This window comes from Seriola aureovittata, chromosome 8, assembly GCF_021018895.1.
Source record: "Seriola aureovittata isolate HTS-2021-v1 ecotype China chromosome 8, ASM2101889v1, whole genome shotgun sequence".
Lineage (NCBI taxonomy): Eukaryota > Metazoa > Chordata > Actinopteri > Carangiformes > Carangidae > Seriola > Seriola aureovittata.
Genome location: NC_079371.1, coordinates 7,388,957 through 7,403,215, shown reverse-complemented (window position 1 = coordinate 7,403,215; position 14,259 = coordinate 7,388,957).

Here is a 14,259-nt window from a genome sequence, read left to right as displayed (position 1 = left end):
GACAAAATAAATATACTGAATATGAAGTAAAGTACAGTATATTGTGCTGTGCATTGGCAGTGTGGTTAACACAAGTTCAGATTCCCTATATTCCCTCATTCCCTCATCAAATGGAACCTCCATTTAATCAATAATTCAAAGTACTCATGAAGAAGAGCTAGATTCTCACTGAGATGTTGTGCTGCATAACCCTCAGTTACAGGTTTTGCCAAAATGCATATTAGTATAAAGATGAGACTGCATTGATAATTGGCATCTAATGAGCACATTCCTCTTCCAAAAGATCACATTATTCTGAATGCATATAAATAGGCTAATTTTCCAACTTAGTCCTGTTTGTGTGAATGTGTACATTTCTCTGCAGCTGTGTATGCATACAGGAATAGGCTTACATGGTTTTAATACGTGCAACATATACTAGCTACCAGGCTGTGGTATGTTATGCAAGTTATGATTCACATTTCTGTCCAATGGCAAATACATGACATTTACCTCCAGTCAGTTTCTCTTCATATCTGCAACAGATGCAGTAATTGCCTTGGATGGCCTTCGAGGCTTTTATAGCCACGCTGATTCTCGCTGAGTGTCTCTGTCCACATACATGATATATCATGTCTCACCATTTATCATTGGCCCTGTGGTATGCATCAGTGTAAGTGAGACCTAAAACTTAGATAACCATGTGTCTCTGTAAAGACAAGAAGGAGTTGGTGGCCATCTCAGGAAACTTGGAGGGTGGTAAATTCATTTGCTGTGGTGCTGATGATAACACAGGTCATCTGTACACACAGACTGGATGGCAGTCCCTCCAGGAGAGAAGAACAGAGGAGGGGAAAGGGGGAGAAATGGAGCATGGGAAAAGGGGGGGGGGGGTAAGAGGGGTGCACCGAGGCCCCTCTCACACTGAACTGGGAGGCAAGAAGGAGAAAAAAGCCATAGTGGCTGATAAAAGAGCCATTCAGCCCGAACACCAAGGACCTAATCACCAAAAAACAGCCTTGAGGTTGAGCCAGATCCCAGAGGACTGAAGAATGGGGGATAGAAGGATTTCTGTAACCCCTTCATTAATAGCTTTTATTTATTTATTTGTCCACATGACTTATATCAAAATATATTAGAATCAAATTCAATTAAGGTTTATCTGAGTGGTAAAATATTTAAAGAGGAGAGAAGGGGTAAGAAAAAGCCCAAAAAGAAAGAAAGAGAAGAAGAACTTGAGGAAAAAGTTGAATGAAGCGGGGATTAGATAATGCCTGTAGACATGTCATGAGTTGCAACATTGCTGCAATTTCTGTGGTGCAACAAACTGTGTTTACATTTTAAATCAAATCCAGATGGAAATGGGATTTTTAGCCTTCAGTGCTGTTAGCCACTTTTGAGCAGCTTTAACTCTTCACATTTGACTGCCTCTCAAGCAGCAACCTGGAAAAGGCTTTTCACAGCAGTTTTGTAGCTAGCAGGGGATTTCCATTGTGTTTTAGCCTTCGTATATTATTCCTTTCCCTCAGAATAGGTCTGTATTGGGAAACATTTACCTTGCTCAGTCATAGAATGTCCTCCATAAATATTTATTGGGGGTTTGTCTATCTGTGATTAAAAGTTTATTTATAAGACTAATCAATACAAAGCTTAGGGCTACAGAAAAAGGGACAGATTAGTTTATATACTCACTTTACATTGCTTTATTAGGAACACCTGCTTATCCATGTGATTTATAAAACCAATGCATAAAATCATGCAGGTACAGGTCAGCAGCCTCGGTTGGGTCAGAATAGGAACAAAATGTGATCTCATTGATTTTGACAGGATTTGCCAGTCTCTAGACTTTACTCAGAATGGAGAGAAAAACAAAAAACATCCATCTTTACATCTGTGGTGAGCACAATTGGTGGCCACAATTTACCATCTTCTATTGGCTATTTCCAGCATGATAATGCACCATGTCTCAAAGCAAAAGTCATCTCAAACTGAGAAAAATAAAAGGTTCTGTGTACTTCAGTGGCCTCCCCAGATCTGAATCCAATAGAACACCTTTGTGATGTGGTGGAACAGGAGCTTGGCAGCATGAATGTGCAGCTGCAGGATATGTAGAAATGATATGATGCAATCATGTCAACATGGAACAAAATCTGTTTCCAAAATCTTGTAGAATCCATTCCATGAGGATCTGAGATTTTTGAGAGCAAAGGGAGACCCCAACCAGAATGAGTATGGTGTTCCTAAGAAAGTTCTCAGTGAGTGTATAATGAAATAAGTTATGCTACTGCAAGGAAATGTTGTCTTATTTCACTATATTTACAGCTAAAAGCTGTAGTTGCTTTTTTTTTTTAAAAGAGTGAATACACGTTTACATGGACAACTGTAAAAAACATAATGCATCGCTGCAGCTTTAACTAACAGACTAGTAGTATTCATATTTATATATATGAAAGTATAATATTGGCGTAAAGACCCAGTACATCAAAACTGTATGAGTTGTAATGTTACTTTTGTAGTTAATAGTTGCCACCCAGATGTTTCAAAAGTTGAACAGCATTATGTGTCACAGGTTTATTAACAACTATCACAGCAAATATGTGCAATTCATTTCTGATTAGTTGTCCGCCCTATTTAACAAAAGATAATGCCAATTTGTATTTCTAAGAAATACTATTGACAAAATTATTATATATATTGTAATTACTTCAGACCGGTTATGGACAGCCATGTGCAGACTGGGGGTTTTAATTCCAAATAATTATGCCACTTTAAAGCTCTTCTGCTTCTTTGCTTCTGGACAAATAAATCAGTGAAATCACCTGGACCACCTTAACAGTCGTGTAATATATGCTTGCAAAAGACATGAAGTCAAATTTGGAAAAGGTTTAAAGCAACATGGTGCAAGCACTTGGGAAAATATGGGAATGAAAAAGTGTGATATGCATTATGATTGATGTTTGGTGGCATGGGTTAAGGACTCTAAATAATCCAAGATTCAGTAGTTAGAAATTGTAACCACAGTTCTATGAAGACAGGCTTTTGGGCTCATGTTTGCAAATGGAAAGTTTTATGTGCATGCAAAGCCAATCATGGTAAAATTTCATCTCTCCTAATGTAAAGGGGACGATTCTCTGATATTTATCCATTATGTCTGCAGAAAATAATGGAAAGGCAGAAAAGCTAGTTAAAGGGCTCTTCCTCTGTATGTGAAACCAGGGTTATAATGCCTAATGGTTGCTCTATTTCACACAAGCTTTGGCCTTTAATGAGGTTGTTTTGGCAGAGGGAGTGAAGCCTGATAACGGGCTTTTTTTTGTAAAGCACTTAGTAAGACTCTTTATTAGACTCTTCATGAGTTTCAATTTAGTTCCACTCTTGGGTCAAATTGTCAACTTTGTACACAAGGAAAATCAAACCGCACTCATAAAGCCTCACATTGATTTTTTGCAATATGTTTTTACAAAATTACCGTCACAAAAAGTTAAGGATGTCATGCAGTTAAATTTGCAGACAAAACTGCTTTATTAGGGGACATTTCAAAGATGACAGAGGCTATTCTCAGTGTGAGTTCAGCAGGGCCATTTTTGTTTGATTGATTGATTGATTGATTGATTGATTAATAAATTAATTCATTGTTTTTCAATTAAATGTCAGAAAATAGAGTAAAATGTCATGAATCACCAGAGCACAAAGTTCGGAACAACAGCACATCCTCTCATGTGAGCTGATGGAACCAGCTACTAAATAACTGTCTATGAAAAAAGTAGTCAATCTACTAATTGTTTCAGTTCTGGTGCTCAGTAAATTCATACTGTGACAATATTTAGGACTCTAATTTAATAGCAGTGAAGATAAATTTGAGATGTGCCCACAATTTTGCTCAAGCATTTGTGCCCTGTACATCATATGTGTGACAAAAGTGGCAGGGGAGGTGCAATGAAATGGGAATTCAAGACAAATGAGATAACGCAAGTGTTGGTATTTTGATAAAAACTGGGTCAAGTGTTTTCCACCTGCAGCATCTAATTTGAAAAGTACAGCCAAACAACAGTGACACCATTTTTGTATATTGGAAAGCTTGATTAAATCTCTCCAGCACCCCACTACAAAATAACTTGGATATAGTTAGATTGTTAATTTTTCTAAAAATTCTTTGTAAATAGTGTTACAATTATGACTGTTACTACTTTAGGTAATTTTGATAGGTCTGACTCAAAAACAAAATTCACTCTCTAGGCATGGATGTAAACGAGTATGATGAATGCAGTTTACGCAAGTATGTAAACCACTTAAATTAGCACCAGAGTCCAACCATCTGCCATCACAATATTATCATGTGTGTATTATTAATACAATATCTTATCGTTACCGTCAATATTGGTCAATCGCAACACCCCTAACATAGCTAGTATGCTGATCATTCCATTGAACATTGTAACATACTGCATTGAGCATTTCAGCCTGCAGGGGTCACTATCATGAGTTTCTATGATATTGTCTTGATTTAAAATAGTATGCCCACCTATTTGGGGCTAAAACAGTGACAGTAAAATGTCATTTTTTTCAATGTCTGTGATTTATTTTTCAGTGCCAATACTTGGTTCAGGGCCAATACATGTTTTCCCAAACCAAGTGTTTCAATGCCAGTGTTTCCTTTTTCAGTTCAGATTTTGTTTTCAATGTCAAATTTTATTTTCAATGTTAACATTTTACGGTCACTGTTTTAGTCCCATACACCTGCTATGAGCATTCTCCACTGGTAATTGTGCTCGGTGCATGTTCACATGGCATTCATTCTGCAATTTGTGTGTTTTTTTTAACTTGTTGGAACAGAAGCATGAATTTTCTCAGGTCGCTGTCTCTCAGGGCTGTGAATGATTTATTTGCCTCCCAAATGCCTGAACTATGACAACGTGTCAATTAAAGTCAGGATCACAGCTGCTGACACATGACACTTTTCATTTCATTCACTGCCATGCAGGGGCACCTCTTCATATTTAATCACCGTTGTCCATGGGAAACTTGAAATGTTTTTTTAATTTTACTCTGCTATTAAATAGAATGCCATTTTGCGTGGCTCATCCTTTATGAAGCCTCAGTGTGACTGGAGCTTGGAGACTCAACTGAAATTTGTCCCTTGGCTTAAAACTCTATCTGTATTTTATTACAGCTGACTCTTTGAAGGTCTTTTATATGATAAATGTTACATACAAAAGAAGCAATACCAACCCTCACTTCTCACTGTCCTGTTCCAGTGATGTTGGAGCTATGTTTAAAACATGCACATAAGAGGATAATTAATGCATAATAGACCTCAGTCTTTTATGTGAGGAATAATATGAGATACAGGCTTCTAACGAGATTGTGTATCATCAAAGCACTGATTTTTATTTTCAGAAAATATAACAGCGTTCCTCAGTGCATCTGAAATGCAACTAGTAAACAGACAACTAATTTTCTTTCAGGCTGAAACATATTGACAAAACTTGCAAAATGAGGTGCAGCAGATGCATCATTTTTACTGTCATTCAATCCACAAATAAAACTGTCCCACTCTCTGCACAGAACAGTAAAAATTGAGGTTGACCAATTCGCCACCAGTTTACACAGTGAAATAGTAGGGTAACCTCTGTCAACTGCACCTACATTGAATTATGCGGGAAGTAGGCAGGGGATCATTATGTGACATCTGTAATGCCACCAAGTGCTGGCAAAATTATAGCTTGGAGTACTGTGTGATTGGCACTTAATGAGCAAATGTGAGTGACAATGAGCTTTAGCCTGGGGGCAACAACCGCATGGGGCGGTGGTAGGTCATGAATCTGGAATAATGAAACAGTAAACGGTCTCCATCACTGGTATTGATTTTACTTAGCTCTGGTCTGTGTTTTATGTCCATGATCTTCCACCAACATTGTAGCCACTCACACATAAAGCAAGAAGCACTTATAGGTACTGTGCATGTAGTAAAAGAAGAAAGGCATACTGGGATGACTGACCAATATTCTTACCCTGATGCAACCTTTTAGTGCATATTTCATATAATGGCTGAACAGACTTTATTAAACTCATTTAATATGTAGCTCTACCTTATAGATACCTTTACTAAGTCCTGATAGAGGTTTTCTGTCATCATTTCTAAATAGATAGAAAAGGAATAGGTTTGCAGAAATTATGCCCTAGCAGAGGACTTGCACTTGACTCCTGCTCTGTTGTCTTATCAAGTCTTTCATTAGCATGCTGCTGCTGCTGGAGCGCTTCATGGCTGGTAATTCACAGGAAGCACCCCCACCCGCTGAGGCCTTCTCCTCCCCATCCCCAACCATTATGCAATTCCTCATGGCTGTGTGACTCTTCTCCACACCCACCTGTCTGCCATTCTACCTCCCATCCTATCTGCCACTCACATTTTCTTCTACAACCGCCTCCTCTCTTCACAGCTACTCTTAGTTTTCAATTTATGTCTCCATTTGGTCTCAGCCTCTGAGCACGGGGATGGATGTTTACAGTAACAGAGCTGCCAGATTTTGATTTTATGTTTCATCATCAAATAAGCCATGTGCCACATTTGAATGATCTATTTTTTCACTAAGTAATGTTAACAGGGTGATATGATATTCTTACAAATGCATTAAGGTTATGTATGCATCATTACTAAGATTTGAATAAGTGTAAAAGAAGCTGCCTGCTGGGGAAAGATTTACTCTTGCTTCTCAAATGTGTGTTTGATTCATCAACATGAAAAATATTCCAGTGTAAGACAACTGAATGCCATTGAATTAATCAAGTGGTAACTTTTCACTGGGCTTAAGAAAGCTCAATATATGGTGTAGTTGTTAAAATACATGGCACAGCAACTAAACCCCCCCCCCCCCCCCCCCCCCCCCGAATCAATAGATTTTGTAATTATTATTATTATTATGAAACTCATGAAAGAAAGTTGGACACATGGTAATTTATTAAGAGTCCTGTTCAAGAACATTTCAGCAAGCTGGTTAGCTTTGGTCATGTAAGGTTTAAACCAGCTTCCCCAGTTAAAATATATAGTTTAAAATGTTCCAGTGATTCCATATTTATTTTTAGATTTTTACTTTAATTTTGAGGTTGTTTTTAAAGCACGGTATATTTTGCTTAAATTTTCTAAAGTGGAAGTAGATATGTACAGTAAGGGGAGAGGAAACAATAACATGGCAGCGGTAATGTGCCATATTAGAAGCTTTGTTGTCGCGTGCACTTGGCAGCACTATAGCCCAGTGGGAGCCATCATGTTTTCCTGAGGCATGTTATTGTGAGCCTTTGCCCTCACCACAAAAACAGAAAAATGTCATTGAGATTCTGTACTTTTTAGCAAACCAGACTATTAACCTGAAGTCTGCCTATTTGAAAGAATGTTATTATTTTAACATAAGTTACTGCTTTTCTCTGTTATTCCTTTGACAACTGTGCACAACATGACTTATCAGGTAATTGGTCAAAAAAATCTAAGGCTGTTATTCAATTTTAAACTCTGTCACCTTTTTTAGATGTCAACCTTTTTTCTTCTAATACTCTTCTTAGTTCGAATATGGAATTCAGCGTTTCCCCTGAGATTTGAGAGTAGTTTATAGTTAAGAGATTTTATCCTCCACAGACATAAGGGTGATTTCAACATTATAAATGCTATTCATTATTTCTGTTCTGTTCAGATCACATGTGTGTAATATTCCTTCCCTCCTCTGATATTTATTAAACCCCAGAATATCTCTTTGGCTGGTCCACCACTAATTAAAGGCTCTTTTGAACAGACACCTTTATATTTAAAGGTAGATGGTATGTATTTGTGTGTTTTGTCTTCTCTGTGCACTTTTCTTGAAAGTAATAGCAGCACAGAACATTTTATTTGGCCAATGTGAGGGTTAGGAAGCATTTACACTGACACACTTACTGAGATTGGAGATTGAAGACTTAACATAAACAGACAAAGTTAGGATGTGTTCTCTGCTAAAGTTTTGCTCGGGATAAAATACTGTTGAAGACTATAACAGTTAATGAGGAGCATTACTCTTATGGTTGTCATGTGTATGCTCATTTGATTATCTGCATTTATTAAAAAGGTCTTTCAGAGAGTATGTAATGTTTATTGGTGGTAATACACTTCTCAAACTTTACCGTTCAACCGGTAATGTAATGATGTTTCTCAATGTTATGAATTCATTTAACATCTCATAATGGATTATTTATGATTCTGTGGTGTGGTAAAAATGTAGACAAACATGGGAAAACCAGAGTCAATCAATTCAACACAAGCTGAATGTTGTCTCTGATGACCTACAGTGTACACCAAAAGGAAGAGCATTCTCTGCTCACATGGAAAATGCTTAGCACTAATGGTGTTTCCACTACACAGATCTATATGCAGAAAAAACTACTCCTTTTACATTGTCTGCAGTTGAATCATAAATAATGAAAATTAAATGTTCTGTCACAAGATGTAAAATTGGTTGATAGAATTGCACACAGATATTTGTAATTTGAAAACCTGAAAGGTAAAGTTGAACAGTCTTTGAGATATGGTTCTAACTGACAGACAGGACTGAAAACATAACTTTCATGACAGATATATCAAGCTAGTTGTATATCATTATTTTTATAGTTGTTTTTCTCATAGAAATATGGTCATGTTACAGAAGCACAAGAACTTATTAGAATTCATCCTGAGGCGACATGAATAGCTCTACTAAATGTCATAACAATCCGTTCAATAGTTACTAAAGTGGCTGTACACAATATGTACAAACAATGTGTAATCTGACAATGTGAAAACAATGTGACAATGTGAAATTGGTCACTTGTAGTGATGAACCTACAAAGAATCATCATCCAAATCCACAGCTCCCCTCGGCTTTACAGTTTTATAGCGAGTTTTGGTTCATTGTTTAGCCGTCTGGTCTGTAATGTTACTATTTCGGTTCTCTCTTCTCTAGGGCTGCACCTAATGATTATTGGTTTATTGATGAATCTATTGGTTATTTTTTCGATTAATCAATTAATCTATCTATTTTTAATTACTTGATTAATATAACAACGAATTACCCAAAATAAATTAAATAAAACTTTATATTTATATTTCAATATTTTCGTTCTTTAATACCTTTTTGTTTTTCCTAATAAAATTGTCATTTTTAACAGTTTCACCAAGTGATACACATATTTAGAATCAGCATAACGTCAGTTAATAATAAATGTCACTTGATAAAGACTTCAGTACAGTATAATAGAGGTTAATAGCCCATAAAACAAAAAACGGACGTGTAAGTTTTCCTTATTTTATAAATAAAAACACTGTAAACCATAATAAAGAAGAAAAAATTCAACACAGATAATTGTATATATTTGTTATAGTTGTTCTAGAGGTGATTTGACGTTTCTATCTTTATCTTATCATGAGATATGCTCATTCTCTGGAGCAGTATTTATGGGCTTTTGTCTGGTCCTTGAAAAATCAGCTCCAAATCCTCTGCTGCACTAAATATGTGACTGTCGCATCCTTTCTGTCTTTATCCTGTCACTTTAATAAACTCTAATCTCACTTTGATAACAGTGAAACAGCACTGCTCCTATTCAGTCTGGGTTTAAAACCAATGCAGGCCAAACCTGTGAATCAGACACTGATTGGCTGTGACCTCACCCACTGGAACCAATTCTGATTCAGTCACGTGACGCTAGACGTCACTGGCAAAGAATGCAGATCAGAATCGATCAATAAACACACAGACAGAAAGCAGCAATGTACCAGAAAAACGGTAAAACTACTCTAAATATTTAAAAATTTTCAATGTTAGTGTCTCAACCTAAGTCAGTGATGACACATGAACGATCAGGGGCTTGATTGAAAGCGCCAATTGACTAGTATAAGGAGAAAAAAATGGCACGTCTCTAGCGCAAATGTTCGTGGAGCAATGATGTGAAATTTGGAAGCGTATACGCTCCCACACGCTTAAGAGGGTTAAAACAAGCAAATATGACAAAGTGTTCACTGCAGGGCATTATTCCCCAACAAAAAATTGCCCAGTCTTAACTGGTAATCTGTGTTTTTCAGTCCGATATATAAAGTCTCTCCAAAATAAAGCTCCGCTCCAAGTGCTCAAGCATGGCGGTAGTACTGCTGTGATGAACCATTTCTAATTTGCAGAGCTTGCAGAGCATTATGTTGTTTGGTCCCTGCTTAAAATACTCCCACACTTTAGATGATTGTGGGCGAGATTATTTCGCTTCAGCTTGCTCTTCGGTGGAGTCCATGCTCTGACAAGGCGCAGCCATCTTACTTCCTCTTTGTGACGGTACTTAAATCGACGTATTTACATAATTTATTACGTCAACACGTTGCCCCAGCTCTACTCTCATCACTCTCATAGTTTCATGTTCCACAGCAGCAAGCAGCTGTTGTCAGTGAAAAAGCTCTAAAAACCCACTCTACACAACCTGCTTAACACCATTTGACAGACAGACACGCAGCCAGATATTTCCCTCAGTAGATGATCAGGAACGTGACTCCAAATGTTGCTCAATAACTGCTGGATGTATAAAACAAGCAAATACTAACAAGTTCGTCATATTGACTCAAAAGGTGTGGATGATGTCCGCTCACAAGTGGACAAAAATAATGTTATTGCAGTTCTCACTTTAAACCAGAAATGTCAACCTCATGGTGGCGCTAGAGGAAAAGTCGATATATCACCAAAATCTTTAGGATACATTGTTTAGGCACTGTGGATATCTGTACCATTTAAGTGCAAACTTTGAACTGCTGGATTTGCTAGAGGAAATGCCAGGGGATTACCTTAGTCATTGTCTGGGTATCATGAATATCTGTGTAAAATTTTACGACAATTTATATTGTAATTGTGGAGATATTTCAGTCTGGACTTAAGCAGCAATTGATCAACCCACAGACTCACGTTGCCATCCATGCTGCTAGCATCTGAAAACAAAAACTTTCTTTGCACGACTGCAACAAAATAAATTTAGTTTGAATGAGACTAACTGAACATTGAGTTACAACTTCCACTTTGGATTTTTATCAGAATATGCTATTCCTCATTATGCTCTTCAACTGAAAGTACATTATGATTCTGGCTTCTCTCATCACTATGATTTCCTGGAATTCAGTGGCAAGTATAATCACTCAGTGGAGATAAGCATCCAAGACACCAAATGACTTTCAGGGATTTCACAGCTTTTAATTGGTTCCTATGGATAAATCAATTTGTGATCTCTGGTCTTGGGGGTGACAAGTTGAAGACAGTGTGCACTGAGAGGAGCGTTGTCTTCCATACATACATCTGAAAATACAAAAACAAAAAACTAAAGCTCTAGAACATTTACCTGAGAAATTACATCATCACCATCGACGGAAGTGGAGCATGTAAAGCAATCTACAGTACAAGAAATAACTTATTGATTACTATCAATATGTTGATGCACAAACAATACTAACCAAAATGAAACATTTGTCAACTGAGAGCTGAATTAAACCTCAGGTGAAAAAATAACTGAAAGAATTATAATTAAACTTTTAAATACTGTAAAAATAAAACATTGCAGGGAATCATTATAAAAATGAAAAACACTTTTTGACTGCCTTTGTAGCTTGGTCAGACTTCTGATGTATTATTCTTTTTAAACCTTCAGGCAAACAGCAACAAGTATGTTCCCTACTGCTGAGAGTTTTTGAAAAGTCAGGAAAAAGTTTTTCAGACGGGTAAATTGCAAATTCTGCCTTTCAGACATTGTTGTCTTCCTCAAAAAATGTGCTCATTACAAACTGTTCAACAACGTTAATAGTTGATGTGGGAGTGCTTATGGCAGATGTTCAATGTTTATGTGATGGCTCAGGGGTATGTGTCACTGCTGAAGGTCTTTTATTCAGTTAATGTGTAAGGAATCTACAGATGGACTTCATCCAAGCTAAAAACAAAACCCTTTGAGATGGCCTATTGATCTTATACTCAGCACCCCCCTTTGCTCTCTCTTTCAGTGTGTTTGCGTGTCTGTGTGTGTGTTGGGGTAGTGTAACTAGATATGACTTACTGTCCTTTGTTAGGCCAAGCAGAGTAACTCACAAAAATTCACACACATGCAAACATGGGCTCGTGCACATATATGGGTCCTGGGAGTGGGATCTGAATGCAGTGGGCTGTGAGGCTGGGTAATGGAGGACAGTATGTGTCCTGGGATCATGGCGGATGGATCCTCCATTGCGAGGGCGATGAGACCTGAAGGGCGACAGGGAGATGGAGGCATTGAGGGAGAGAGCAGCCGCAGCCCAACGCTCTGTTAGGCGCCTAATGGAGAGACAGCAAGGAAGCAGCAAGCACTATAGGGCCCACTGCTCACAGAGGAACACTGGAGGAACACAAACTCACAGACAGGGAAGCAAAGTCAAGCAGTAGGGGCTGCTGCAAGACTTGGGCATTGTGATTGATAAAATCCCTCAGTTCTGCATTACAGGAGTTCTTTGAAGGTGCAACAAGGTACTGTCCCATGGCAGAAAACAAATATAGTTCATCTGTAGGGTAATGACAGATGTGCTGATCAGTGCTGCTAAATAGGGTAATAAACACTTTAGGCTTTATCTTACACCCAGGCAAAGCGGCGCAAAGCACAACGCAAGGGTCTGCTAGTTTTAGACTGACGGAGTTCTCATTTTCCCGTCCAGCACACACGTTTTTTAAATAGCAAATACGCTTGCACCCAGCTGAGCGCTCATGGGCCTGTTGGTCTTAAAATGAGGTGTGGTCAGGCGCATAGACCAACAAAAACCTGGCACAGTATTTCACTGTTATTTTATGGGCACATGGTCAAGAGAGTAATATGCTCCTTCGTAGGCGGGTGCACAACATGCATGTACTGTTACGCATAAGCAGAGTGTACAGAAAATGCGCTTCAGATGTTGGGATAAGTCTAGTGGAACATTAGACTACAGCAGACAGAGGGTTGGAGCATTCTTTGTGACATTGCACTACGTTGCCATGCGTCATGGATGTCAAAGAGACATCTGAGAAGCATGAAGCTTTGCAGAGAAGCGTTCTGTCTTAATACCTGGTAAATCCACCACATTGTTTCCCATTCATCAACTAATCATCATTTATCAACTGTCCACCACAGTTTCATAACAAACTGAAGATCAGTCCACATTTCTCTCATGTAACATGAAGATGCCTGATGTTGTGATTTGTGCCATTACTTCTTTTAGCAATCTGCTGAGGCGAAAGCACGCCTGGATTTTAAAGGGAATGAGAGATGGCACTCTGATTTGTTAATTGTATGTTACACCCAAAACACTCCCATGAATAATTAAGTACAACCCTTTTGAACCATTTGCCTGGCGCAGCCACAGTTTTTTCCATCATTAAAACAGCAAAAGTGATATGGAAATGACCTAAATGCGCTTGTGCCATGCGCTTTAAACCATGTGCTTTTGTTAAAATAGAACCCTTTAAGCCACAGTGTAGCATGAGTATATTAATTGCCATCCACAGCACAAGAAAGACATGTTTTTGTATTTATCAATTTTTACTCTGCTCTTACAACTCGCTCTAGAGCACCTGAAATGACGCAGTCAGTGCAGTTGGTGAATCAGGCTGCAGTTCAAAAGCTTTTCATACAAACTAATTCCACTTCCTGCTTTCTATTTGTCTGTCAGGTCACTGCTTTTGTCATTCGCCACATTTTTGTCTGGTCTGGCTGCCAGATCTCTGATTCACAAGGATTATAGCCTCAGCTAATGTCAATGCTAATGTTCAAACATCAGTATCACTAACAGTGAGTAATCATAATGTGATGTCATCTTCCCCGTTTTAATGTCCTTTTGACTTCAAGGAGAACTCTATTTCAGCCAGATAAATTTGTTTTTTTGTGTGGATTTATTGGTACTCACAGATCAGTTTCTGTTTTTTCAGTGCAAAAACATCTTTTACCTTTTTCCAAAATATTTATCTTTTTAAAATGGAAAAAGGACTACATTAAAGCTGTGGATGTAAAAATTTCCTTTGATCTTAGAGTCTGGGACAAATACAGATGGTGGGACCCATTTTTTCATTTTCTTCAATTTAAGAGGGAGACTGGATTTTCAGATAGCGCGCACAGCTCGGCCTACCTTGGACTGCTGATATCACGCTTAATTGGATCAAAGTCTTCTTCTGCAACAAGACTTACAATTATTCTTCCTCAGTGGTGGAGTTATTTTAATGAGCCCCTTTACCAACATTCTTAACTTGCTAGCAACAAATCTGCATCATT